Source organism: Numida meleagris, chromosome 1 (assembly GCF_002078875.1).
Source record: "Numida meleagris isolate 19003 breed g44 Domestic line chromosome 1, NumMel1.0, whole genome shotgun sequence".
Lineage (NCBI taxonomy): Eukaryota > Metazoa > Chordata > Aves > Galliformes > Numididae > Numida > Numida meleagris.
In genome coordinates this window covers 111,745,115-111,772,022 of record NC_034409.1, presented here as the reverse complement: position 1 = coordinate 111,772,022, position 26,908 = coordinate 111,745,115, and the positions used below count along the sequence as shown (strand labels likewise).

The 26,908-nt window shown below is 36.2% G+C and overlaps 1 long non-coding RNA gene across 1 annotated transcript; it reads right to left on the bottom strand.

Moving 5' to 3' along the window:
• Window positions 14,579-21,518, bottom strand: LOC110398799. Its single transcript, XR_002438624.1, has 3 exons — window positions 21,435-21,518; window positions 17,050-17,157; window positions 14,579-14,676 (listed from the first exon to the last, which is right to left on the bottom strand). It is a non-coding gene; the product is annotated as an uncharacterized LOC110398799 (long non-coding RNA).

Below are 26,908 nucleotides of genomic sequence, written 5' to 3'. Positions count from 1 at the left end.
CTGTGTCCAGTTTTGGGCCCCCCACTGTGAGAAAGACATTGAGGCCCTGGAGCGTGTTCAGAGGAGGGCGACGAAGCTGGTGAGGGGTCTGGAGCACAGGCCTTATGAGGAGAGGCTGAGGGAGCTGGGATTGTTCAGTCTGGAGAAGAGGAGGCTCAGGGGAGACCTCATCGCTCTCTGTAACTACCTGAAGGGAGGTTGTAGTGAGCTGGGGGTCAGCCTCTTCTCTTTTGTAACTAGTGACAGGACGAGGGGGAATGGCTTCAAGTTGCGCCAGGGGAGGTTTAGGCTGGACATTAGGAAATACTATTTTTCTGAAAGAGTGGTCAGGCACTGGAATGTGCTGCCCAGGGAGGTGGTTGAGTCCCCGTCCCTGGAGGTGTTCAAGAAACGTTTAGATATAGCGTTGGGAGACATGGTTTAGTGGGGATATTGGTGGTAGGTGGATGGTTGGACTAGGTGATCTTGTAGGTCTTTTCCAACCTAGCTAATTCTATGATTCTATGATTCTATAATTGAAAATCAGTGAGGGTTTATGCTTGCACATATACTACCCCCAATACCAGTAGCTATTTCTTCTTTCTTTAGTTGAAGAACATCTGTATGAAACAATATACATTTATATACTCATCAGTATATCTAACAGACAAATTATACTAAAGATTTCAAAATGTAATTATGTAAACTGTGTGTATGTGTTGGATAACTGGAATCAAGCCATAAACTCGTACACTAAATTGCAGTGTACAGTTCCAAGCTGTAGAAGCCCTACTGTGTAAAATATCAAAGTGAGGAGCAAGACAGACTTGTATCGTATTCCCACAAGATCACCAATAGATGGCGGAATAAAGCCAACACTCTTCTAAAGCCAGAACAGATATCTGCCTTTTTGATTTCCCTTTTCTATTTCCTTTTTATTTATCCAAATCATGCAGTCTGTAAGAAGAAATAATTCATTTTTTTCAACAATCAAATGTTGGAGTGAAAGAATAAAAAAAGCCTAGTACATACCAAACTCACTTTTAGAAACTCCAGTGTAGAGCTTCTATAGTCATCATCAGTACCTTGTTCCTCTCACTGCTTTGTCTTTACAACGTATTCCTGACTGCCTTACTACAGATTAAACTAGCAAGCACATCAAGAAGAACACTTACTGTCCTTTTTAGCATAGTATCTTTTGTAGTGGAAGATATTACATCTTCCTTCTTCATGTTCCCATTTGTAAAAATGTTTAAATATGCTCTCCTTTTCTTAAATGTCGCTATTACTTAAACTCTTGTCCAGCTACTCTTGGATTTGTCTACATCTATATTTCCTTAAAGTTTAGTCATGTGGGGCCATATCAGCACTAAGTAGAGCATAATAATTTCCATCCATGTGTTATGTGACATTTCTAAATTCCTCTCCAGCTCTTACAGAATTTGCACCATCTCCTACAGTGTCATCATTGCATTTTATAAATGGACCATTTACTCTATCACACAGCACAATTGGAAATATGGGTTAGAAGCAGGTCTAAGACTCTGCAGAATTGCATGAAAATCAGCACTTTATTTAATTAAAAAAAAATCACTACTTCTGCTCAAGTGAAGTTTTCAGACTGTTTTATAGTTCATGAAACATGGACCACACGTTGCTTATATTGATATCACAAGACGATGTCAAAATCCTTGCTGAAGTCAATACAAAAGACAACTAAAACTTCTTGCTCATCAACCAGGCCAGTTCTCCTGTCAAAAGAGGAAGTTAAATTGCTTTGACATAATTCATTTGTAGTAAATCTCATCTTTCCTCTCTAAGCTTACATATTGATTATTTAACTTTCTATATTGTCAGAATTCCTAATTTAAATGCTAAGACTTAACATTTGAGTTCTCATTTTATATGAAGATGTCACCATCAGAATTTTAGCTTATAGTTAGCAAGAAGAATTAAATATCAACTGCCACAAGTGATATCCACAAACATGAGAAATCTCTGACTTCACACTCCCTATCCAAAGTCAGCTCAATGCAGCAGCAGGTATCTGACAAAATTCATTGTAGTACAAGAAGACAACTAATCAGAAGAACGAGAAATTTAGAAGTTAATCTTCTGTGTTTCATCTGAATTGAAACATTGGGATTGATTTGTGTTCGTCAAAAATACCTGTTTACATTTTAACTGCTATTCTTCAAACATTTAAGTTAGGAACGGTTAGGAACAGGACACAAGGGGAAAGCTCTGCCTTACATATCCACAGAGACCACACTGCTCACACAAGTCAGGTGACTGACATGCAGAGGAAGATATGTGTGTTTCTATTGCTCTCAAAGACTAAAAGTCAGAAAGGGAGAGGTATGGGCCATGACTAAAATTCTGCTGCTACTAGCAGAGAAGGGAAAGGCTTGTCAAGACCAACAACAAGGATCATACCAGACAAACGAGCCTTTGAACTGTACAGGGTTTCTTCTGGATAAAGTGTTTACTTTTCGTTACCATTAAAATAAGTAGTCCTTTCTCAAGTTAGTCCAATTCATATCATAGTCACTTCCACACAAACATCTTGATACCACTGCGTATCGGTATCAAATTCACACATGTTGTAAAACCAATCATGCTTACTCTTTGTGTAGCAGAATGCAGAGCAAATAACCTGAGATCTTTCTAGGGAGAACTTTACATGTGCTACGTCTTAATTTCAACAGCTAGCAAATTCAAAAGATTCTCAGCTGAGCCAAAACAACCTCATCAAAAGGTATCTCATTTGTGAGGCACATTTTGAAGCCATTGGGCTTCTCTGACAGAAATAAAGTCCATGGGGACTACTTACATTTTTCTTCTTTCTTGAGACTTTCAGATGGAGCCATAAGGAATTCATGAATGAATTAGGTAGCAACCCTCCATGACTACACTGTGTTTTAGATATAGCACATAACTATATCCATTCTGGGTGTTACATTTCCTAAAATAATAATTGCATTTAAATGGTCAGGAGGTTTTGGTGTTGTTTTTGTTTTTTCTTTTACCCATAAGAATACCTTAAAATACTGAGCCCATTTCCCAGCAGTAGACATGTAACCACCTTCTGTCTAGACACAAATATCAATATGCTCTGACTGTATGAAGACAGACCAGTAGAAAGAACAAGACAGAGATCCAGAATGGAGGAGTTCTCTCAGTAAATGCTCTTACCAATATTTATTGTATTTATCCAAAAAAAAGCCTCTTTACAGTAATGTTTTTAAAAGGTTATACTAATCATATAAAAATTCTGTTTTGACTGGGCTACATAACACTTTCTTTGCAATTTGTAAATATTTTCCTTGAAGATAATGGTCACCATTAGACTCCAGAATTATGTAATTCAAAGTAGAAGTAAATGACAAACAACCAAAGAAAAATTAACACAGGTAAGTACAAAACAGTAAGACACTAAAGGTTCAATGCAGAAAACATATACAGATAAGTTCCTCCCCATCAACTTTATATCAGCTTGTAGACTCAAATAAGAGTTCCAGTATAACCATATCACACACATATTCTTAGTGCTACACAACAAATGCATTTTTTTACGTTTTCTTTTCTTTCATCTCTGAACCACAGAAATGTAACAGTTTTTTTGCTTGTTCACTTGTTATTTTTTTAAAAAATACAAGTAGAAAATGTTAGTCTTTGGAAATCAACTGCCTCCAGAATACTCTATTTCATAGACTCACAGAATGGTAGGTGTTAGAAATGGACCTCTGGAGATCATCAAGTCCAACCTCCTGCTAAAGCAAATTCTGATTTTCCTATTCTTACTTTCATTGTATTGAATTTCTTACATTTGAAATAATCTTACTATGGAAGCTTTACCCAGGAGCAAAAGATAAAGCGGATGAAAATTTATCAAAAATTATTGAAGTAATAATCACTGATATGCACCTAACACATGAACATATTATGTTTATCCCTGCTTCAAAAGAGCAGGGAAAACCCACACAACACGTGCTTGGCAGATGTGTTTATCTGTCTGCACATGCATTCTTATGTTTTCGGTTCCTCCTTGGACAAATACATATGAACACTAGAAGCTAGTCCAGGAAAATATAGTGAAGATTTTAGTGGGAAAATATAAACTTTGTGAATGTAAGAGTCCACAGACTGAGTTTTTGTTGTTGTTTTAGTGGGTTTTTTGGTTGGTTTTTTTTTTTTCCTGTTTGCTATTTGTTGAGGTGTAACCCAGCAGCAGCTCAGGCCAACACAGCCATCCACTCACTCTCCCCAGGTGGGATGAGAGAGAGAACTGAAAACAAATCAGAACTCATAGACTGAGATAAATACTATTTACCAGAACAGAAGAGGGAAATGGAAACAAAAAAGCAATAATAAAATGTAAAGCCACATCACAAATACCATCTGCCAATCAACACACAACACAAATACAACAACCTACTAGCAACATGAGGTCTCTACAACAGTCACACAGTATCTCCCTCAGACAGCAGCCCTCCCTCAAGGGCTTCCCACAGTTTTATGACCTTCTGTGTGGTGTCACATAGTATGAAATAATCCCTCTCCTAATTTAGGCACCTGTCCTGGCTCCACCCCACATCATGGTGGCAGCTCTGCCCTGCCTCCTGACCTGGCCGCAGGTGCACTCCCAGCTCTCAGCAATGACCAAACATTTGTGCACTATTCACACTTCTACAGCTGAAACCAGGACACTATTCCGCAACCCCCCCCCACCCCCCCCCGTAAGTAAATTATATTTACATTCCTGGATTTAGGATATCCCTGCTTTTAGCATCCTGTTTTAATGACAATTAGATCGTACTGTATCACCTGAAGGTACACAGCAATTTGTTTAAATATTCTAGCTTTGAGGGGATTTTAATTGAGCTGTCTGTGCTCTGAAATCCTGCCATGGAACAAAACAAACTCTAATCTTTCAGGGATCTACACAATCAAGTCAAATGCCAACACTGACATTTGATGTGGTTTAACAGGCTGCTGTATCTTTATGAAGCGACTATACAGCAACACACGTTGTTCCACTGGAGGAAGGTGGTGTTAATGTTAACACCAAGTCTGAGAACAATTTCTTTTATCCTCTAAGACAAGGTTTTTTCCACCACTGGTATCAAAGGGAGAGTTGATGCTACCCCAGAACCTCAAGCTACCACATAAACATCACTATTAATTTCACAACTGATAAAGTCAATGTGCATTGAAGTTAAGTGACATACTACTGTATGTCACAGAGAGCATCATCATCACAGATTCTTTCTGCAAAAGAAACAATAGTAATCACAGAGAAATGTTTCAGGAAAATGAATATTTTGTACTTGATATAGTTTACGTACCTGATATAGATTGACATCTACATTGATGTTTGATGGCAGGTGAAAAAAACCTTCCTAGAAATCAAAGGAGTGGAATACGTCAAGGACTTACCAAGGCTTTTATTAGAATTTGCCCGTATCTGATAATGGTTGAAGGCTGAACGTAAAATTTCTGTTTATTGCATGTTTCCTAGTAACAAAAGCATTTATTGGAAGAAAAAGGATTGAGGGGAAAAGCTATGAGAGGTGAGAAATATTTTCTGTTCAGGGCACAGGAGCAGAGCTAAGGAAGTCTGGTTTGACGTGGTTATCTGACTGGCACAACCTGTAAAAACTTGGAAATATCTTTTCATCTCTCCATGCCTTTTATCCATAAAATACATCACTTTCCTGTCATTTTTCTGTGCTTCCTTGTGTCTCTTCCCTTTCTTGCCTGGCTGAGCACTTTCTAGATTCCAGCAGCAACCATTTCTAACATGGATACAGCAGAACTTTCAGGGAGCCCAGAGATTTTGCATCCACAAGATGCATGACAAGCTGGTGGCTTTTATTCACTGTCAGCAACAGCTGAGAGAGTCTGTAGTAGACTGGCCCATATTCTATTAATCTTCTACTTGTCTTTACCATACCTCCTCACTCCCCAGGTCTCCTTTATCCCCTGCTATGTCTTCCTTCTACCTCTTCTTCCTGTGACACACTAAAAACATCCATCACTTTTACATTCAATGCTCAGCTCCATTTTGAAATGCCTGTGAACCAAGAAAAGTAAACACAACCTGTGGGGGTATGGTATATGAGGAAACTCGCTACCATTAAGATAAGCGTTTGTATCAGGAAAGAAAAGTTGATAAGCAGTCTTGTCTAAATAGCTGACGGTGAGATTGACAGAAAATATTTCAAATAGCTAAGAGCTGGATTGCGTTACACTGAAAATAAGGAATTCAGGGATAGAAACAGCGTGAGGAAGGAGATCGTTTGTGTATAGGGCTGGGAGTGTTCTTTAACAAGTAACTATTAGAGTAAAACACTGCTATTACAACATCATCAGAGTAGGAATATTTTTTAATTTAATTTTCTATTATGTAGAAGATAGAATCTTGGGAATCAAATGGAGAAGAGTGAGAGGCTAGTATTTACTCTTTCCGCAGATTTTCATGTTCCATCAGCTAGCCTAGATATCATCCCAAATATAATCCAGATTTATATCAACAATAGAAAATATCAACAATAGAATATATCAACAATAGAAAATAGCAATGAAAAATTACTGAGATTTGTCTTTTGACATGATAGTGTTTGACTCAAGATCTTAACTTGCAGCATTCTATTTAAATGCCTGCAGACTAACTAGAATGATTGTGGTATAGGAGTTATTATTTTAGTGCTCAGGAAGTCATTTTCTCAATCTATATCTTTAATTTTTTTTCCTGCCTTGGTGTTAGTATAACAGCATGATGATTACTACAGTATATACATTACTTTATGTGATTAAGACAACAGCCTTGTCTTTATTCAGGTCCTCAAATCTACCATTAAGCACCAAAACAATAGTAACCTAATTCTTCAGGAAAGCTATGAATCCAGAGATACCACCTAAGTCACGAAGACTGCAAATGCTCAGAAAGCCTTCTGATCAGACAGTTCACATTTAAGAGAAAAATGTGAGTTTCGGGACCTAACAGTAACTACTAAAAATTGGTGAAAATCTAAGCCTGCTAGCTCTAAGAAATGAAGTTGGCTTGCTAGCATCCTGAAAAGATCTTCAGAATGAAATGTAAGAGAAGGATTTGTCAATGAACCATGTTAAGGATTTGAGTATTGCTGTCTTTTGAATTTTGTTGCGTCTTACAGGAAAAAGCAAACTTACTGTGTATGTTTGGATGAAACAAGATTTGAATTTTTCAGAAAAATAAATATTTATTTGTGTTTGTTTCACACCAGCTTTACAAAAATCCAACCTGCCCTTCCTCACAAATAAATTCCTGAGAAACTGAGGAAAGCCCCAGAGTGATTGAAACATATTCTCAGAACCGCACAGTGGCAAACAGATCTGGCACTGTTCTGATATGCATCAAATGCCAGATTTTTTGTGGACTTTAAAATCAAGAAATCTGTGATGAGCATGTTAAAAACTAAAATATGTTGGTAATACACCTGTATACAGGTGTATACACATACTCCTTGTTTAATATTTGCCTTTTAAGCCTTTGTTCCCCAGTGCTGATATTTTATGTCTTCAGAGAAATTTCAGCTATGAACAAATTTTTTTCTATTTTTTGCTACTCTGCCACTCATGTTAAAAGCTGATTTGTGGTTTCTAAAAATAACCAGCAAGAAGTAATAAAGCTGTGCCAAATAGAACTGCCATTCCATCACAAGTTTGTGAGCTTAGTGTTATTTTTACATGAAAGCCTGGCTGAGTCAGAAAGACACCAGTAATGAGGGAAGGTTTTTTTTTTTTTTTCTGGCAAGATCAGTGAGAATTCTTTCTGTAGAACATATAATGAAGTTCCTCATTAAACTGTTTGTATTACCCCATCTCATTTTGGAAAAAGGAGTTTAAATAAATCTGTAGTTTTGTGGTTTTTAACTGTGCTAATCCTGCCAGGAATAGGATGTGTAAGGAGAAGAAGGGACTGAGGAGAATAGTGACTACTGGATGATTGCAAATAAGAGCTGGAATTGAGTAAAATCCGTCCAGAAATGCCATGGCTTAATATAACCAAGACATTTCAATAACCATTTTAGCAATTATTGCAAGATCAATAATAGTTTTGGATGTAAATTGAGGTCTAGTTTTGAAAATCTTTGCCTGAAACCCTCTGCTTCTACAGTACAACTTGAAGGGGTACATTGTGAGTAGCACTAGAAGACCATCATTAATGCTGTGAAGTATCCTGAAAAGAAGATGGATTTTCAGTAATTAGTGAAAATACATGGAATGGAGAGGGGAACTGGGTAGCAATAGTAGAGGGACAAAAATAAAGTGCATCTAAAGTGCATCACAGTTAAGTGCAATTCTTGCAGAAGTTCAGTGAGAGTGTTTTCTAGTATATAGCCTTGTCCTTCTTTGCCACATTTTCCACACAGATATACAGTAGTATAAAATATGGCAGCAGCTGTGCTGGCTTCTTGGTGTAAATCTTTGACAATGGTACTGAAGTACCATTAGGGAGAAGTGAATTGTTTGTTATTTTCAGTGTCTTCCTGAATTCTGCCTTCCAGAGTTCAAGAAATCTTTGGACAGGGCTCTCAGATATATGGGTTGTCCTGTGTGGAGCCAGGATTTGTACTCAATGATCCTTGTGGATCTCTTCTAACCCAGGATATTCTATGGTTCTCTGAAACTCAAATACTACACCATTAACTTACATGGATTTATGGTGTCCTCATCAGAGTTACAATTGTGGAGCTATATATCAAAATTTATAAGGTTTTCACATCTGGAATATATTTTCACACATATATTAGATACAGTGGTCAGTATATCAGAAAAATTATCTAATGCGTTTTGTCTTTCATTTTTCTCCACTATTCAGAGGATTATCACTTCGCCCTTTGACCATACTGTTTCCCACAGAAGAGATTAGCAAATTCCACAGTAATATATTCCATAATTTATTGAAAAAAGAAACAGGAAATCAATTTCTGAAGGTTTTTTCTAAACAACCTTATTATTTACCTTTGTAATTTACTCAATTTTTGCTGATTAAAATTTCTTGCATATTTTCAAAACGAAAAAGCTACAAAGTAAACAAAGCATTGAATGACCAATACAACTTTCCAGTTATATTACTGTTAAATTAATGCAAGAGTTTATTTATTCATGTAACATGACATCATGGTCAATTGTTTTTCTTGAATAGTCTTGTCTTTGCCAATTCTATTATTCTGACAGTATTAGAATAGTCTGTTAAGGCAAAAACAGGCTTAGAAAATACATTCAAATCTTAATTTTTTTTCACCCTGATTGGAAAACAGCGTGTGCTTATATAGCCCTATTTGTATCATACAGAACTTCTCATCAGCAGCTCTGAAAGTGTTTTATACATGAGGAGAGTGACTGCAAGGTGATTTCCCTATTGGCAGTTAGCAAGACTATTGCAGTGTTTAGAGTAGATTCCAAGTCTGTAGAAACATTTTCTCATGCTGCCCTGACTAAGAATCTTGGTTTTTTTTCTGAGACAAATTCAATTTGACAAGGATGTTTACATTGAAAATAAATTACAACATCATTGAATGATGAAAGTGATCCTTTTTGTTAATGAAAGTGGCTTCTCACTGCCCAACACAACAAAATTACTAAGTGGAAGCTAGGCAATGTATTTCAAAAGGTATTAGTGACATCATAACTGACCACAGACTGCTAAGATCTGCACTCTCTCTACACCTGGCCATAATATCTTCTGTTCATGTGTTTGAAGAGAATGAGCTAGTTACTGTAATTCCCTCCTGTCTCCAACTTAAAATACCATTTAAAATTAGGAAACCAATGACTTGGTGATTGCGTTTATGTTTCTAAGCGAATTCACAGGTCTCACTGGTGTTTTAAGACCCCAGCTTTGCCAATCTATTTCTTCTTTTTTTTTTTGCATTTGTTTTTCTCTCACTAATACTTGAGATAGAAAGTGCTCTTTTCTTCTGTTTTTGTTTTTTTTTTTTTTTAATATATGTATATTTTACTATCTCTGCAAAATCTTTGCTTTTGATCACATTCAAATGCGTAGTTCAGTAAAAAGACAGCGTTGTCGCTACATTATTTTACCTGGTCCTTAAAGACTTAATAAAAAAAAAAAAGGAAGACAGCAAACAAGTAAGATGAAAAAAACCCCATCAAGCTACTACAGACAGCTGTTGCAAAAAAATGGCCAAAGCTCAGTTTTCTACATTTGTGTTATATTCAAGTTTCAGAAAAGTATTTCAGTCAACTTTGACTTCTTTTTTAGTCTTTGTCTTAGTGACATGATCACTGCAAGAAATCAGCTACAGATATATGCACGTATAATAAGATGTAAGTAGCCAGCTCTGTTTCGTATGTACACAGAGTCATAGAATTACTAAGTTTGGAAAAGACCTCCAAGGTTATCTAGTCCGACCATCCACCTACCACCAGTATTTCCCCACTAAACCATATCCCTTAGTACAACATCTAAACAGTTCTTGAACATCTACAGGGACTAATTCCTCAACACAGTGGAAACTTCTGCACTTCATCTTAAAAAGGACTCTAATATTCCTGATCAAGCTTGCTGAAACATGTCTTCAGGAGCATGAGGGATCACACGAGCCTAGGTGGCAGCTTATTAATCACCCAGAAGATGAGGTAATTGGATAGACAAGGCACGGAGGTCAACACGAGGCAGGTTATCCCATACACAAGCTTACTTTTGAAATAAGTCTTTGTAGGTGATACATACAAACTGTTCTGATTATTTACATAGCAAATTGTTTGATCTCTTTTGAGACAAAGATACCTAAACACAACTTTTAATTTAACAATATATATAATAGCTGTAATAGCTAACAGGTGAAAGCCCTACAGTGAGTGAAATTCTAGCTTTTTAACTGAATTGTGATACCAGAAGCCCTGATATCATAATTATCTAGAGGAAGAAATAAAGTGCTGATTATATAAACAGCATTTAAATCCAAAATTCCTGCTTCGAAGCTCCTTTCTTTAGCCAAAGAAATCTTTTGTCTTTCTCCTAGTTACAGTCTTTTAAGGACAGAATGTTCTCTATCTGTATTCTGTAAAATATAAAAGGGAAATTTTTAAAGATGCTTTCTATTACCGTTAGATCTGTTTGGGATAACTGTGCCTTGTCACAGTGAATTAAGTCAGAAATGGTTACTGTGAACATCTCAACTCAATTTGTCCCAGGGCAAGTATGTAAACTGAATCCTTTCTATGAAATCACTACAAGTATTTTACTAGTTGAAAGTCTTAGTTAACCACGAATTAGGTCTTACAACACAAGTAGCTCCCATTTTCTGCCTGTATAATTACGTGATCTGTCAAACCATATGATCTGGTTACCTTAACTATTGATTTTGTTCAGGAGCTGGTAAAAAGTGTTAATTATTCATGAGTCTCAGCATAGATGATAAAACAGTGGAGTACTCCAAGTATTGATCATCTCAAAAACTCCATAAGCAACAGTCCTGTAATCAGAAGGAATAAAAAAATCTCCTGTGGGCTGATGGAACAATTCTGACTTCCTCATTTTTTTTTTTGACTTTAACTTCATAATTGCCTGAAAATTCATATCAGAAATAAAATATTGTTCCCAATATAAGGACCATCCCTACTCCAGAAGTGCAATGTAAGTGCAATGAAATGAAAATAGTCCAAGTTTCTTTGTGGTAACTTCTGTAAATGGGGGTATTTTCATGGAATACTTTATGGCCTACTTTATTAATTCCAGCAATTTTGAACTGTAAAGTTCCATAACTTAAATGCCATAATGTATGGAATCAATCATAATATAATTTTATATTTTCTGCTGTATTCTGTGTTCCAGCTTGCAATGAGATAGAGCCAATCTTGTCTGAAAGTAGTTTTCAGAAATGCACTTGTAAAGTATGAGTTTACACAGTAAACTCTCTCTAAACTATCCATTTGTGTCTAGCTCATATCCAATTCAGAAAAGCTTTAATAGAAAAGCTCACCCTGTAGTCTCTCAAATATGCTTTCGTTAAGTTAATGTGTTGTCTTAAATAACATTCTAAAAACTAGATATAGATTGTGACTGATTTGTCAGAACTAAACCTATGCAAAAATGTGAAAACAAACAATTAGATCAAGGAAACCTAATCTGTATTTGTAAAAAGTGAGCAATTGAAACTCCTTTCTTCTCCAAAGCAACATCGTTTTGCATTCATGTCCCCTAACTATATGTCCCCTTCCTATGGAAGCAAATACTACAACCTGCAGAATCGCTGCACAGAGCACTCCTCTTTGAAATCATGCTGCTGGTGTAGGCCATATTTCAGAATGTTGCTGCAGAACTGAACATAGAATTCAGATATTTTTTAGATTACCTAGGGGAACTCAGTTTTCATATGTTTCATCCCAGTAAGGTAATGGGATATAATATTTTAAAACTCTTATTTAATAATGATCAATATAATTTATGAACACATAAAACATGCAGTGAACTTAACTTTCCAACAACAAAGAGATTTAAAACTATTTAACATCTCACTGCTTAAAAACCAGAGGCACAAAATCAACCTAGCCTACGTTATAGACCAAATTTAGAGTAGAATCTAGGAGCAGAACTTAAAATCGTTTTTACTGACTATGACTTTATACAAAGATAACCCTCCTTCCTCTTAAAATGTCAGCGTATTAATTATAGAGGAGGTACAGTCTGGAAGTATTTATGCAGATTCATGCACATAAATTTTATTTCATGAGACCAGTGTTCGTAACCATATTTTCTCATGAAAAGACATTCTGGAAATTTATTTACTCTTAGAGTAAAATCTCTGATGGAGATCTATTACTGACCAGTTGCTCCAGGAACACTGTTTATACATTCAGTAAGGAGTATAATGACATCAGAGGTGCGAGAACCTGACTACTCTTCAAAAGGAATGAATAAAAAGATAAAAGAAATTGAAAAGGAAAAGAAAAAGAAAATAAAAAATTAAGGAAATAAAAGCAAATAAGAAAAAGAACTAAAAAGAAGAGTACACTGCCAGGACCACAGTTTTAAAAGAAAAATGAATGTAAAAAAGAAAAGACAGACTTTCTATAATGAATGTACTGACATAGCAGCAAACAGGGTATATATATTGCTTAGCAAATTTGCTGTTACTGTTGAGAGAAATCTTTCAGCGCAGACCCATAGCATGGAAGAGGTTTGTATTCCGCGTTCAGCATCTCAGCTTGGTTACCCATTCTGTTGTCCATTATGCTATTCTACAGAACACTACCAAGGACCCTACATACCCCACACTTCGTCCTCACAAGAGGCATTTTGAGGCCAGCAAGCTCCTTTCTCTAGCAACATTCCCATTCCAAAGAAGCTGCCAGTGTTGCTAATTGAACTGTCAGTGCTCCTGCTGTTCACATTATTTTATCCTGCCCCTAAAGCCAGTGGGACAGGTTCTCCTTGTACAGTGTAACTATGAAGAATTATTCTGTAAAAGAGTAGAAAGAAACTAATGATGAGCTGGTAGCTATTCAATAGCTATGAATAAAATCTCTTAAATAAAAACACTGAAAAGCTTTCAATGTTTTAAGTAGAGAGTGCAAAATCTATTCACTTTTCTATGTTTGTGTTTGGGCTTTTCAAAAAAGTGAAGAAAAACTGCAGTGTTTTCTGGTGTATTTGAGATAGTTTGTTCCTAAGTGAATAATGACTGCTGCAGCTTCCCCTTAAAAAACAACAACTCAAATTGTTCTGCCAGCCCAGCCTTGCTCCCTTATTCTATGCTGTCAAACATTGCTTTCAGGCACTCCATGGAATAGAGGAAACCTCTCTATTTTAACTGTTCTCTTTTCAGGTCCAGTTTCAAGCCAAGAAGCTGTCTGGCATCGTTTCTTCTCTGCCTTCTTGAGCAGTAATTTAACACAAGTAACCAACCCCAACCTACAGGATGGGATACAAAGTCCCAATCAAGGCTCAAGGCTTTACTTTATAACACGCTCTTAGCTGCAGTTAAATGGGACATCAAGCCCTTGTAACTGAAGTGGGCATAACAAAACATGTTAGATACATATGTGTGTGTTGGTTCCCCTAATGGAAATGTCTTCACTACCATCATCTGGAATCATAGAATATCAAAACAATGAACTTTTTCAATACATTGCTTACTGTAATTTGTTGTTCATTATTTGGAAAAAAAAGATACCTAGGAAGACGTTTTCTGACTGGAATATTTTCTCCAATGTCAGGCATGATGCTATATTACCAATTTTTTTTCTTGTAAGTATTTATAGAATTGCATCATGGAAGCTGGATTCCACATATCTTCTTATCCATCCACGTTCATCTATTTTATCACAACATAGCTCAAAAGGGCACTTATCTGAGGATATCCTGTACGACTATCTAAGCCTCTGAGCTGTGAAACAAGGGCAAATGCTGAAGTGAACCAAATAACTGAGAAAAACTGTAAAACAGTAACTGAAACAGAATAAAAGAGAGAATGAGGCAGCGCATGGCAAAGAGGCCACCATTTGCTGCCGTTGTGCAAAGAGAACTGCGGCTTCCTCTTCTACTCTGATGTGGAATAGACTGCACAGAGCCACTTCATGTAAGCAAATCTTTTTTATAAACCTAGGTCAAGCACAAACATTCACTGAACAATATGTAGTCCACTCATGGAAGCAGGTATAGACTAGGAGGCCTTCTTTTCCCTGTGGAATAGACATAAGACAAAATCCTATCAAATTTTGGCTCAGCCCAACAAAAACAAAAGACATGACTGCAAAAAAAAAAAAAAAAAACATGACTGCAAAAAAAAAAAAAAAAAAATCTATCTTCTGGGTTTCTTGCCTTCCTTCATTCAATGTTCAACCCGTTCCGTCTAAAGATACAGATTTTATTTACCTTCCCTTTATGAAGCATAATTTTCAAAAAAAAGTAATTTAACATACTTCAAACATGCTTAAGGAACACTAGTTGGCTTATGACTGACAGGCACTTTGTCAGGAAAGCCCACAGCATGCGTTTTTTCAACAGGGGAAAAAAAATATGGTGCCCACTGAAGACAAATCCCTATACAAAGCATGTTCGTGTGGAAGGTGACCAGAGTGAAATTCTGTAAGCATCCTTTGGTACCTCTTGAATATTGCAGAATATCCAGGAATTAAAATTCTGAATGCTACATATCTACCTCCCTGCCCCACATTTTGTTCTGATATTTGGCTAGAAACTTATAGTTTAAAGCATAATTCAGTTTAATCTCTATTAATTAAAACCAGAAGTAACATGCACTACAGACAGAAACTACTAAAGAAATCTAAGTGCTCGAGATGAATTATGAATCTGTATATAAAATGATTGCCTTAAAATGGGAAAGAAGAAAAATATTTCCTAATAGCACAATGACAAAAATAATAACATTCTTACATGAAAGTCACCAATTTCTTCACCCATCTATCCCTGAACAAACTTTAAGTATAAACTTTGGCGCTAACACATGTTAAAACAATTATCTGTGGCAATTTGTCAAAAGATACGGGGAATAAAAATCTAATCTAGGGCATTGTTAATTATATTCTGACAAACAAGAAACTGAGAGTCCGTAATATCTTTAAGTGTACTACTGACAAAGTTTTCATCTGTGATTCCTATAAGCATCTTCTCTACTTGAAATATTCCTGATACTTGGATTTTCAGCGCAAATCTCAGTTATAAGTCCAGCTGAAAGTCATTTAAATGTTTTTAAGTAAATTTATGGAGCAACATTTGAAAACAAATTTTACTTTTTGAGAGAACTACTATGTACAGCGTGAAAACAAATTATGAAATACAGTCCATTTTATGACATGGTACAGTGCTAGTGTTTGACTAAGAAAAGGGAGGGGATTAAAAAATACTTTTAGTAACATGAACCTCTTGGACCACCATGAGTTAAGGTTTTGTGGACCACCTCATATTAATGAAAGGTAGAAAATACAGTATACCTGTCAAAAAAAATTATATGAATCAGGCCTCAATAAAAAGAAAATCTTTAATCTCTGATTATTCACTTCCTGCGTTTTTAGTAAAATCTTGCTCTGTAAAGTATGAAGAAGCATAAAGGAACAATATAAAATATATATTTCCTGCTGGTAGAAAGGATGTTTTAAATCAGTTTAAAGCTATTAATCTGCTAAATAGGTTACCCAGGTTTACTCATAACAGCTGAAAAGATCTTCCAATGGAACACTGTACTAGTTTGAGACAAAACTTGTTCAATCTACTTACTTAATAGTCCTTAAACATAAAATGCTACCTTAAATAAATTTCACTGAGAAATGGTGTGCAGCTGTTGCAGGATCTCTGTTGACACATAATTTAAGTGCAAGTAATTTGGGACATCTTTTACAATCCCACACTGCCTGGACACGCACTATATTTCTGTAGAACTTGGATTTCCTCTTTTTTCTTAAGCATTGTGACAAAAGCAGAGAACAGAATTTCTGTATGTTTTCTACTTCCAAAAGTGTAAGCCTATCACTCTTCATATTTGTTCCACTCAGTATGGGATAAGAACTTCTTCCAAGTTACAACCAAGGTATTCCTCAAGCACTGCCATTCCTTTCTTTCAGTAATATTTTAGCCCTGTTGGGCAGTGATCTTCTCTAGTGAGAGATGAGAATGCCTTTTAAAAACCCTTGCCTAATTTTTTTGCTAAAAAGTAAGAAATAAAAGAATATTGCCAGCTGAGTGTAGCACTTCATACTTCAAAGCATAAAATGTGATTATTTTTGTAATATTTATGATAATTTCTTTCATATTACATAAGTTCAAATCCTATATATCTTCACATATTCAGAAAACTCATTAAATTCATTCTTAGAGTAAACTAACAAAACTGACACAGAAATCTATAAAATATCCACCTTTTCCATATTTTTGTTTACCCTTTTAAGGCAGCATGTGTTAGTTTCGCCATATTTTTATGGATTATCATAAAAAATGAAATGATTAAAGTACCTAAACATTACTTTTCAAGAAAGAAGTCTTGAGAGAAAGATAAACAGTGTTACAGCAGAACTTTATCCGTGTGTAACTCCACTCACCACAAGCAATATCTGTTCTGCAAGGTCACCTCCCTCCTCCTTTCAGCAGTCTCAAGTTTCTTCCAGTTAGTAGCATGGCAACCCTGTCTATCTTCCTTTCCTTATTTACTGGCAATACAGAGGGTGGTTGGTTATTGTTACTGCTGTTTATACATATATATATAAATATTACATATATAATTATATATAATGTTTATATATATAAATATTGCATATATATAGGTTTAAAAAAACAATAACAACACCCACATAAAAGAAAATATATAGAAAAATATGTGTTTATCTCTTTAATTTGTTATACGTAGACATATTGCAGGGCATTTTCACATTCTAACTTCACTTAGGATGAATTGCATTTCTGTTCATCTTCTACATAAAAAGTCAAAAATTACTGAAATATTTTAAGTAACTGAAAGAGGGAGAAAAAAAGAAACACAAGTGCTGTATATAGGACAAGCCTCACCCCCTAGCTTTTTTGTCACCACGTGGTTGTTAGCTGTTTTCTAGAATGTCACAAAATCAATCATGCTGCTGGATTGCCATGCCAATAACCTGTAACAAAGTGGCTTTATGCTCTTTTGGAAGCTCTTAACCCCACTTGATTAGAAGCTGAGGAAGGGGCAATTGACAGGTAACATTAGGAAGAGAAAGCCTGAGAGAGCACTCTGCTGACAGCAAATTCAGGTGAGACAAACTAGCAGCAGAGCAGGGGACTGGCCTTACGTTGCAAGGTTTAATCTGAATTAATGAACAATGCCTCTATGAGAATGATTAGAAATGAATTTTACTGTTGCTTCATTGGAGGCTCTTTAAGAGTTAGCCTCCTGCATCTCCATTGTTGTCTGCTTCCTGCTCCTGATTCCACAGCACCATAGGCAGCCAGCTGCTGGAGCAACTTATGTGTTTTTGCTGCCCCGTGCAAACAGGCAGAACTTGTTATATCCTGCCTGAATGTCCTATGCATAAGTTGCTCCAGCAGCTGGCTGCATGAAATGGTGCTGTGGAATCAGGATTGTGATAGGTGACTTTCAGGGAGTAAATGATATCTTTGCCAGCAGCTGCTGGAGCATATTTCAGAGTGGTAGTTGGAACATGTCCAGGGTCATGCAGATTTATCCACTCCCACGGCATTTCTGTACTGCTCTGCACATTATTCTCATCTCTCAACACTCCCTGGGAAAGCTGAACCGGTTTGGGAGGAGTGATATTGAATGTATATTTAGTGCCACTATAAGCAAAAAAATTGCAAATGCAATTTTCACTTCCTTGCAAGTATGCTTTGTTCAAACTGTCGCAAAATTTAACAGAAACAAACCCATGAAAATCTTTCTGCATCTTTGTCCAAAGAGAGGAAGACATTTTTTATATACTTTCTGCACTTGTACGTGTATCCATGGGTAAATAAATGTAGACTCACTCACAAACAAATCTATGAGTTACTTTGCCCATCACTGAAACACAGCCACTTGTGCAATAGAGTACAGCAGTTCAATAACAGGGAAGAAACACTTTTTAGCAACATTTTAGGGCAGGAAATTAAGGCAAAGGATGAACTAGTGGGAGAGCTATAGACAGCTTTTAAGCTACAGCCAGATCCTTATTGTATAACTAGAGCTAACTTGAAGTCAGTGAAGAATGTGAAGAGTAGCAGCTCTGCTTTTAGGAACAGAGACCTATTAGAACTGAAACACACAACAAATTATTACACCAAACTATCAAACTATTTTTTCATAAAATGACATTTCTCCATATTTATTTGCCTGCAGAAGTGCACTTGAAACAAAAGTGAGCCAGAACAAGCACAGCAAGAAGAGTAAAAAAGGGCAATCCACAGGAGAGGGAAAGCATGAAGCCTGATGTATGAGTATTGTATATGGAGAGGCAAAAGAGATTAAAGTTACATACTTGTAATCTATTTTGTAATCAGTTTTTCTATTCAGCTGTCTGTAGTGACTGCAAGGCAAAAAGCAATTTTATGCTGCTTGTGTCTCCTACCTCATCATTACAAGTATGTTGAATAGAAGACAGGATCAAAGGTACACTTGTCTTGTATAGGATAGTTACCCTATCCTGTAACGCAAGGACTGCCTGCTGCTCTGTACTGAAACCATAAATAATTCCTTTCCACTTGGAAATAAGGTGTTAACTAGCCACCCACTGTAGCTGGTGTAAGTATTAATATGTGTAATAAGTTAATTCAACAACACAAACCACCACCAAAAAAAACCCTCAATAAAATAAAACCCAGAAAATAAAGGAAAAGTAAGCTTTAGTAAACTTAGGAGCAGATAGATGTGAACAAAAATCCATGTAACTTAAATCAATAGCATGGGTAGGAGCAACGTAAAGAGTATAAAATTACAGTGATGCATTCCCAAAATATTTTCTAAAATCTAGGAAGTCTGTTCGTGGTTTACAAAGTACCTGAGACAGAAATTATACACATCGATACATAAAACAGGAAAGTATAATTTAATACATTAGAAGAAAACAATAGAAAAAAGAGCAATCAGTAGGGAAATAAACAGCCGTTTGATACCAGTTCTTGTATGCCATTTTTCTATGTGCTCTACAATGACAGTACATCTCAAGGAGATGGATTTTTTCAGGGAGGCATTAAGTAGAGAAAGTATCTTATTATCCTGCACAAAAATACTGAAGTGGCTGCTTCTGAAAATGGTTGTTACTATTTTTTCCAGATCAGTGAAGGTTTTGGACGGAATTCCATCAAGATAGGATGTAGGTATAGGATAGGGAAGGACGTGGCATTGCTGTTAATTCTAGAGAAATAAGTAAGGATTGACAAAATGTTCTTGAATGCCTGTGCCTGGTTGCAGGGTCATCCTTCCTAGGCAATACTGTAATCATCTATAACATATTAGAGGCAATGGATGGGAGAACCATTTTGTTCTGATTTAAGATAAAAATAACATGAGCTTATTTATTTCCCTTTCCTGTAATATTTCTATTTGTTTTTAAGACAGCATAGCCTGCATTTACCCTAAGTTATTTTTTTAAAAGAAAATAATCCTTCAAACCATTTATTTGGACTACACATAGTAATAATATTGTTATTACCAATACAAAATATGACTGAATATACATGTTACGTACATACATTAGTAAGTTACTAAAATACATGCACAATATCAGACGTGTGCAATTACATGCTATGAATATATACACTATTTTCAAATTAGAGGAAAACAACTTAATCATGATATTTATCTCCAAAGATTAGTATTTCACAGACATTTTGTGGTAGGGGAAATGAACAGAGAAGATATATTTTAATGACAGGGGATGGATTTTCTTGAGTCATAGCTCCACTGGCATTTCCCCTCAATCACTCTGCTTCTTCAACTGAATATAAATCAATGTACGGATTTGTGGATAATTCACATACATAAAACTTTATTCATCATCATATTTTGGCCACAGGTTGATGCAGCACTTAAATCCATCTGTACTACACTAACAATTGTGTACAAAGCCTCCCTGCTATACATCTTTGAAAAAATATTCAAATTAAAAAGTCTATAAAATAAAGGGTTTTGATTTTCAGACAGTATTCCCAGTCATGTCAACTTTGGGAATAAAAAAGAAAGTGGAATAAGGCTGGTAGGTTTTATCAATTTGTTTTGCTGATTTTTTTTTTTTTTTAACAGAAACAGGAATCAAAGTCTAGCAAATCGGTGAATGTCTCTTAACTTTTCTAAAGTTCTCTCATTATTTGTAGTTCCTGAGCTGAGATAGGAAACAAAAAACATGTTCTGTAGCCTTTATTACACATCTCTGTTCTAATGAGCCCCAGTCTAACTCACTGACTTCTTTTTATTACTGTGACTTATTTATAATTTCCCCAACAGCTAGGCTGAATTTAGCAAGCAATTTAGTGTAAATGTGTAGATCAGTAGACTGAAGCAGGCTGTGCTGAGGCCTCTCACATATTCATTACAGGAGATGCTTGGGGTTTACTTCAGATTGGAGTTCATCTTCCAAGCAGAGTGTTTTGACTAGACGTGATACAGAGCTTTCTGAAGGTAAAATACTGTGGTGTGTCCTGGAGGGCTTAATCATGACACAGCGTACTCTGTGGCTTGTGTCCTAATTTCCCCATTAGGTGCTAGGACTCTTATTTTAAAGAGCTTTTGTTTGTTTTCCTCCAAAAGGAACCTAGTTCAAACATACCAAAATCACTTTGGAAAATGAGGCTACTCTCAGTAAATGGTGTCAGTGGTCAAGGGATTAATTTCTAAGCAGCTCTGAAATATCTCACTAATGTAAACATAACTAATGCCTACATAGAAATTCTTTTACAGGATTTTTTATCTGTCAAAACCAAAAAACAGAACTAAAGTAGTGTGAAGTGTACTTCTCCTTACCAATATCCAAATCCAATTTTCCCCCTTGAAACTGCCTCACTGATAGGGCCTGCCAGGGCTGGAGTCAGAGCAAATCAAAAGCAGTGGCCTGGAAGATAAATGACCGTGAAAATTTCACAGGAAAAAGCACTCTTAATTAAAATGTCCTAGCTGCACAGCCTCCAGTAGAAGTGGTGTACTTGTAGAAGCCTAAAAACAACAGTACAAGGGAGACTAGGATAAAAATGGGCTCATTCCAGAACAGGGCTGGGGACCTGGTGCTAAAGGACACATACAAGACCAGGATACTCAATGCCATCTTTATCTTAGTGTTTACTGGTGAGACTGGCATTCAGTAATCCCAAGTCTCAGAGAGCTGTGCAAAAGTCCTGTGCAAGGTAGACTTGCCTTCAGCAGAGTAGGGTCACATTAGGGGACTTTTAAACAAACATAAGTCTATGGGACCTGGTGGCACCCACAACTACTGAGTGATCTGTCCCATACCATTGTGAGGCCACTCTTAGACAATCTTGGGGAAGTTGTGATTTTTAACATCTTGCTTATTGATATGGATGACAGCAGACACCTTCAGCAAGTTTGCAGACAACATAAAACTGGGTAGAATGATTAATAGATGAGATGACTATGCTGCCATTGAATGACCCTTTGAGAGCTTAAAAAAATGGACATATATAAGTCTCATGAACAAAGGAGAATGTCAAGTCCTGCAAAGAATTTTCCTTTCAGCAAAGGGAAATGGAAAGTCCTGCAGCTGAGGAAGAATACCCCATGAATCATTTTCCCCATACAGTGGGGAAAGCTGCTGGAAAGCAGCTTACCAAAAAAAAACATCCTCAAGGTCCTGGTGTACAACAATCTGACCATGCATAAGCAATGTGCACTAGCAGCAAGGAAAGCCAAAAACACTCTGGGTAGTATTCAAGAAAGCATTACCAGCAGGATGAGGAAGGTGACCCTTGCTTTCTGACTATTCTGGTGTGTTGTAAAACTTCTTCCTAATTATTGCAAGAGTTATAACTGTATTTCTGATCCTGTATAAAAATGTATTTAAGTAGAATATTTTGAAATCCAGAATTAGCAGGGTTTTTTTTTTTTTTTCTGTATTAAAGGTATCTCATTAAAAAGAGAAGAAAAATTTGAGAGATTTATTCTTGATCACAGAAGCAGTATAACTCATACACCTTGTCCAAAAGACAATAATGAGGGATAGAACTGGAAAGCTTAATCTGGTTAATGATGCTGAGTAAATTTCATGAGCAAAGAATAAGTTTTTTCTCGTCCTTGTACACCCAAAGACAGAAAAAAAGTTCTCAATAAGTCTATGGGAATATGTCATTCAAAACTATTTGAAATGTACTCTGAACTGGAAATGTAACGTTTTTAAAACTATTTTCAGACAATATGAGGTTTCTGAATTAACTGAAAGGTGTTTTTTTTTCTTGCCTTTATTCTAGAAAACAATCTTGACTGATTAACAAACGTACAGAGGAAGAAGTGTGTACAAGGACAAAACTAAATTAAAAGTAATGGTTTTCTACAGAGGTTATAACAATGAACAGTTTCTTCTTCATGTTAGTCTGCATTACAGAACTAAATTATGAATCTAAGACTAGCTTTTCAGAGATAAGTTTTTCCTCACAGAGAGCACCAGTTGGTGAGTTTATAGAAGATTTTTCTTTCTTTCCTTTGGGGTCTCTTGTCATCTAGACAGCATGAAGTATTCCAGCTTTAAATAGAGGTTCGTAAATCATGTTTTACACTTCTTTTCTTCCTGTCATATCATCAAGTTCTCATGTGCCATTGGAAATTCTGTTTTTAGTTTTATTTGTAGGTAGTATTTTGTATTGATCATTAGTAAACATAGAATGTTTTCTTAGGAACATTTGAAGTAATATTTTGGATTAGACAGCTAGCATATCTTAAGTTCTGTCCTTTGTATTTGCTGCTATATTTGCTTCTCTCAAAAACAAAGTATTTTGTCTTGTTGTTTCAATTGTCATGATATTTCTGAAGTGCTCCCTTGGTGAAAAGAGAGAGAATGCTAGATATGTGGAGTGATGAGCTAAACTGAAGCTAAAGCTATATCCATAGCCAAATTTTTATACAAAAAATTAACAGAAAAGAAGCTTACAGAACAGAATAGGTGGAGTCAATCTCAAACAGAATTTTCTAAATATCTGAAGTTCCAATTTCACTTCCACATCTAATTGCATAGAAAGTGCAAATTATGCAACACAACTTCTATGCTAAAATTCAAACTCTAAACTGAAGCGTTTTGACCTATTCAGGTACTATTAAACCAGCATGTGATTTCCATGTATACGTTCAGAAATCAGATGCTTCACATATAGTTCTACATAGGAAAAACAACACAGATTTTAGATCAAATATGGAGTTTTTAAGGAATGGAGTAGAGGAAAGTAATAAAGGCAGTTAAGTGGTTTTTTTTCCATTTGCTTGATTGTTTCATTAACAGTATATATTTCAAGCAACATAAAAGGTTGATCATTAAAAAGAATTATAAAGTAGTGATTAAATTATAGCTAGCCACTGCAGTTTGCCCTGAATGATGGGTGTCCAAGCTTTTGGCTTACCTGGGCTGCATTGAGAGAAGAACCAATGTCATGGGCTGCATATAAAATATAAATACATTTAATATAACTAAATGACAAAGCATCTTGTATTTTTTATTGAAACAACAACAACAAAAAAAGGGCAACAAAAGCAGAAAAGTAGTGGGATATTTGAGCTTATTTTTTTGTGAAACTATTGCATCAGTATCTGGCTCGGTGGAAGCGGTTGCAATTATTAGGGAGTTTTCAAGGAATTCAGAGATTTTTAATTTAATTTCACCCTTCCTCTGCTTCATCCTTAAAGACAGTTGTTCACAAACGCACATACTGACAGAAAACAATGACATAAATAAGTGATTGTGAAGTGTGAATGTTTGATTGTGAAGCAAGGGATGTTCTCTGGTAAGGCAGGGCTCTTCAAAATCAGTAAAGAGACTGGATCAAATTTTTGAATTGAATATCTGATTGCAGCTCTACACTCCATTTCTTCTACAGTGAATACATCAGCTTACTACATTATTTTACAAAGTAACACAAGCCCAAGTTTAAGATTAAATAAGAAAGCATACATGTCTGCTTAAGAACAAAATATATGCCTTCACAGGTGCGCACACACACATGTAGGTAGTTTGAAATATCATTATCAGCAATGACTGCTTTCTACTTACCAAGCAGCACAAGCACATGTAACGTGTAATACACATGGGTTTTGATCTGAGTGCATGCAGCAGGAGTTAAAGTTGGAGTTAGCATTGCACCGTTTGCTCCCCCCCACAGCATTCCGCTGTCACCTACCTAGTCTGCACTAGAGATATGTGCCATCAACTCATACGAAGCATCACAAAAGCACAAACACATAACAACGTTAAAAGCTTATGACCTTGTAGGACCACATTACTAGCTGTCCAGGTCCACATGCAGAGTCCACAAGTTGGACACATCTGCCCTGAGCAGAGGTAGCCAAACAAGTTTAGGGTCAGTAGGAGTGAGGTGATGAGGGGAGGAACACGCTCCAAACCACTGCAGTGAATTCCTGTGGTAATTACCAAACTGTAATGCAGAACTACAAAACCTTTTTTCTCTAGTTAAAAGTGTAGTTTATGTATGAGTTGAGAGTAGACTGATGCCATCCTATGATTTTTCCACATATCCCTTATATAAGCTTATATAAGAATATAGTAATATTTATAGATTCAGATCACAGAGAAAAGTCAAATATGTCATGTATCATGTGCAATAACAGCAAGTTTAACAGACCTTCTTACATGATAATATGTTACTAATGAAACACCATCTTAGAGAGGAGACTGTAAAATCATCCATTACTGAAGGGATAGAGAAAAAAAACAAGAATAGCTTTTAATGAACTGGAATAAGCAGTTCTGTCATGGCTTTCAGCTGCAGGTGGGTCTCTGAACAGACAAGGTTAATGGTGAGAATATCAGGCACAACTGAATCAAATGAAAGTCAGGAAGAAATACCCAGCATATCAGAGATCAGACTTGGTAAAGCCATTTAAAAAAAATCAGGAGGACAACTGGAAAAGTGGAGGGGGTTTTAGAATAAGAACAAATGGATGTGTAGGTTTCTAGTCAGACACAGTCACTGCATAATGTGACTTCCTTCAAGGCTCAGGCCTAAGAATTTCAGGATCTGGCACCTCTTATAAAATGAGTCTATGCAAAACTTCTATTTATAATTACATAGAAGAACAGTAAATAATTCAGAGGATTTTTTTCTTCAAAGCAGTTATATACGCTTGAACAATGAGAGTGATTTCAAAGTATTCTTCTATGAAGTAACAAAAAGTACAGTGACACAGATACACCTCCCGGTAACCAGTAGCAGTAACCTGAGTCTGTGCTTCTCTCTGTGCTCTTTTGCTGTACTTCTTTTGAAAGCAGCTCTCACTGCAAGCCACAAAGGTTTTAACATCACCTGCCTACTGATAATAGCAGGCATATGTCCCTGGTGATCTCATCATCAAAACCAGCCATTGTGAGACTGTGCTCTCCAGTGAGGCACATTGCTCATGTTTCCTCAGCATGTAAACAGGAATGCAGAGTGCTGTAAAGCTGCTATGCATCAAGCCTTGACTGCTACAAAGTAGTGATGCAACCAAGGGAAGTAGAATTAGAAGCACTCTACATCTGTGTGTTACAGACACAGTGAAAAACCTTTTAGTTCTCAATGACTTTTTATGCTCTTTGAATATCAGAATTTTCCCTATTTAATCGTATTTCAAAAAGTCTCTGAAAGTTCATGTCTAAAATAGAATGGCATGGAAAAGATACCACTACTACTTCCAACCAGCTTGGAACGTTGCTCTTGAAGCCTCAAACCACTCATGTTTGCAGTTTGCCACTTTAATGTGTTTAAGTAGTAGGGGTATCATATCCTCTGGAGAACTCAATAATACTTCCCAAAAATGCAATTCACTAAGCAGATCTGATTGGTAAGGTTCTCACCTTCACCATTTTGTGGTGGGGATTTTCACATGCTGTTTGATGCTCTGAATTAATGTGTTTCCTGTGCAGCACGCTTATCAGAATCTAATGCAGACTAATAAGTCTTGTCACCGCAGTACTAAAAAACCTTACTGGTTTCTGCACTTGCATGTGTAATTAGGACCATCACTCTCTTTAATTGCCCTCTATTAAATAACCCCTTCTCACTTGATCTAGTGTTTTTCTTCAGAGACTTTTTACCTGCTGATATTGACAAAGTGCAGCCATCCCATCAGGCTGACATACAAGGGTTGCAGGAATATCACTTGTGACTGCCATTTCATGCTTCATTACAGCTATGCATCTCAAATCATAACACTAATTAGCAAACAAGTCTCTTCTTCACCTGTCTGCATGGTGCAAAGTAAGATTACATACAGACTGAGTACAGCCA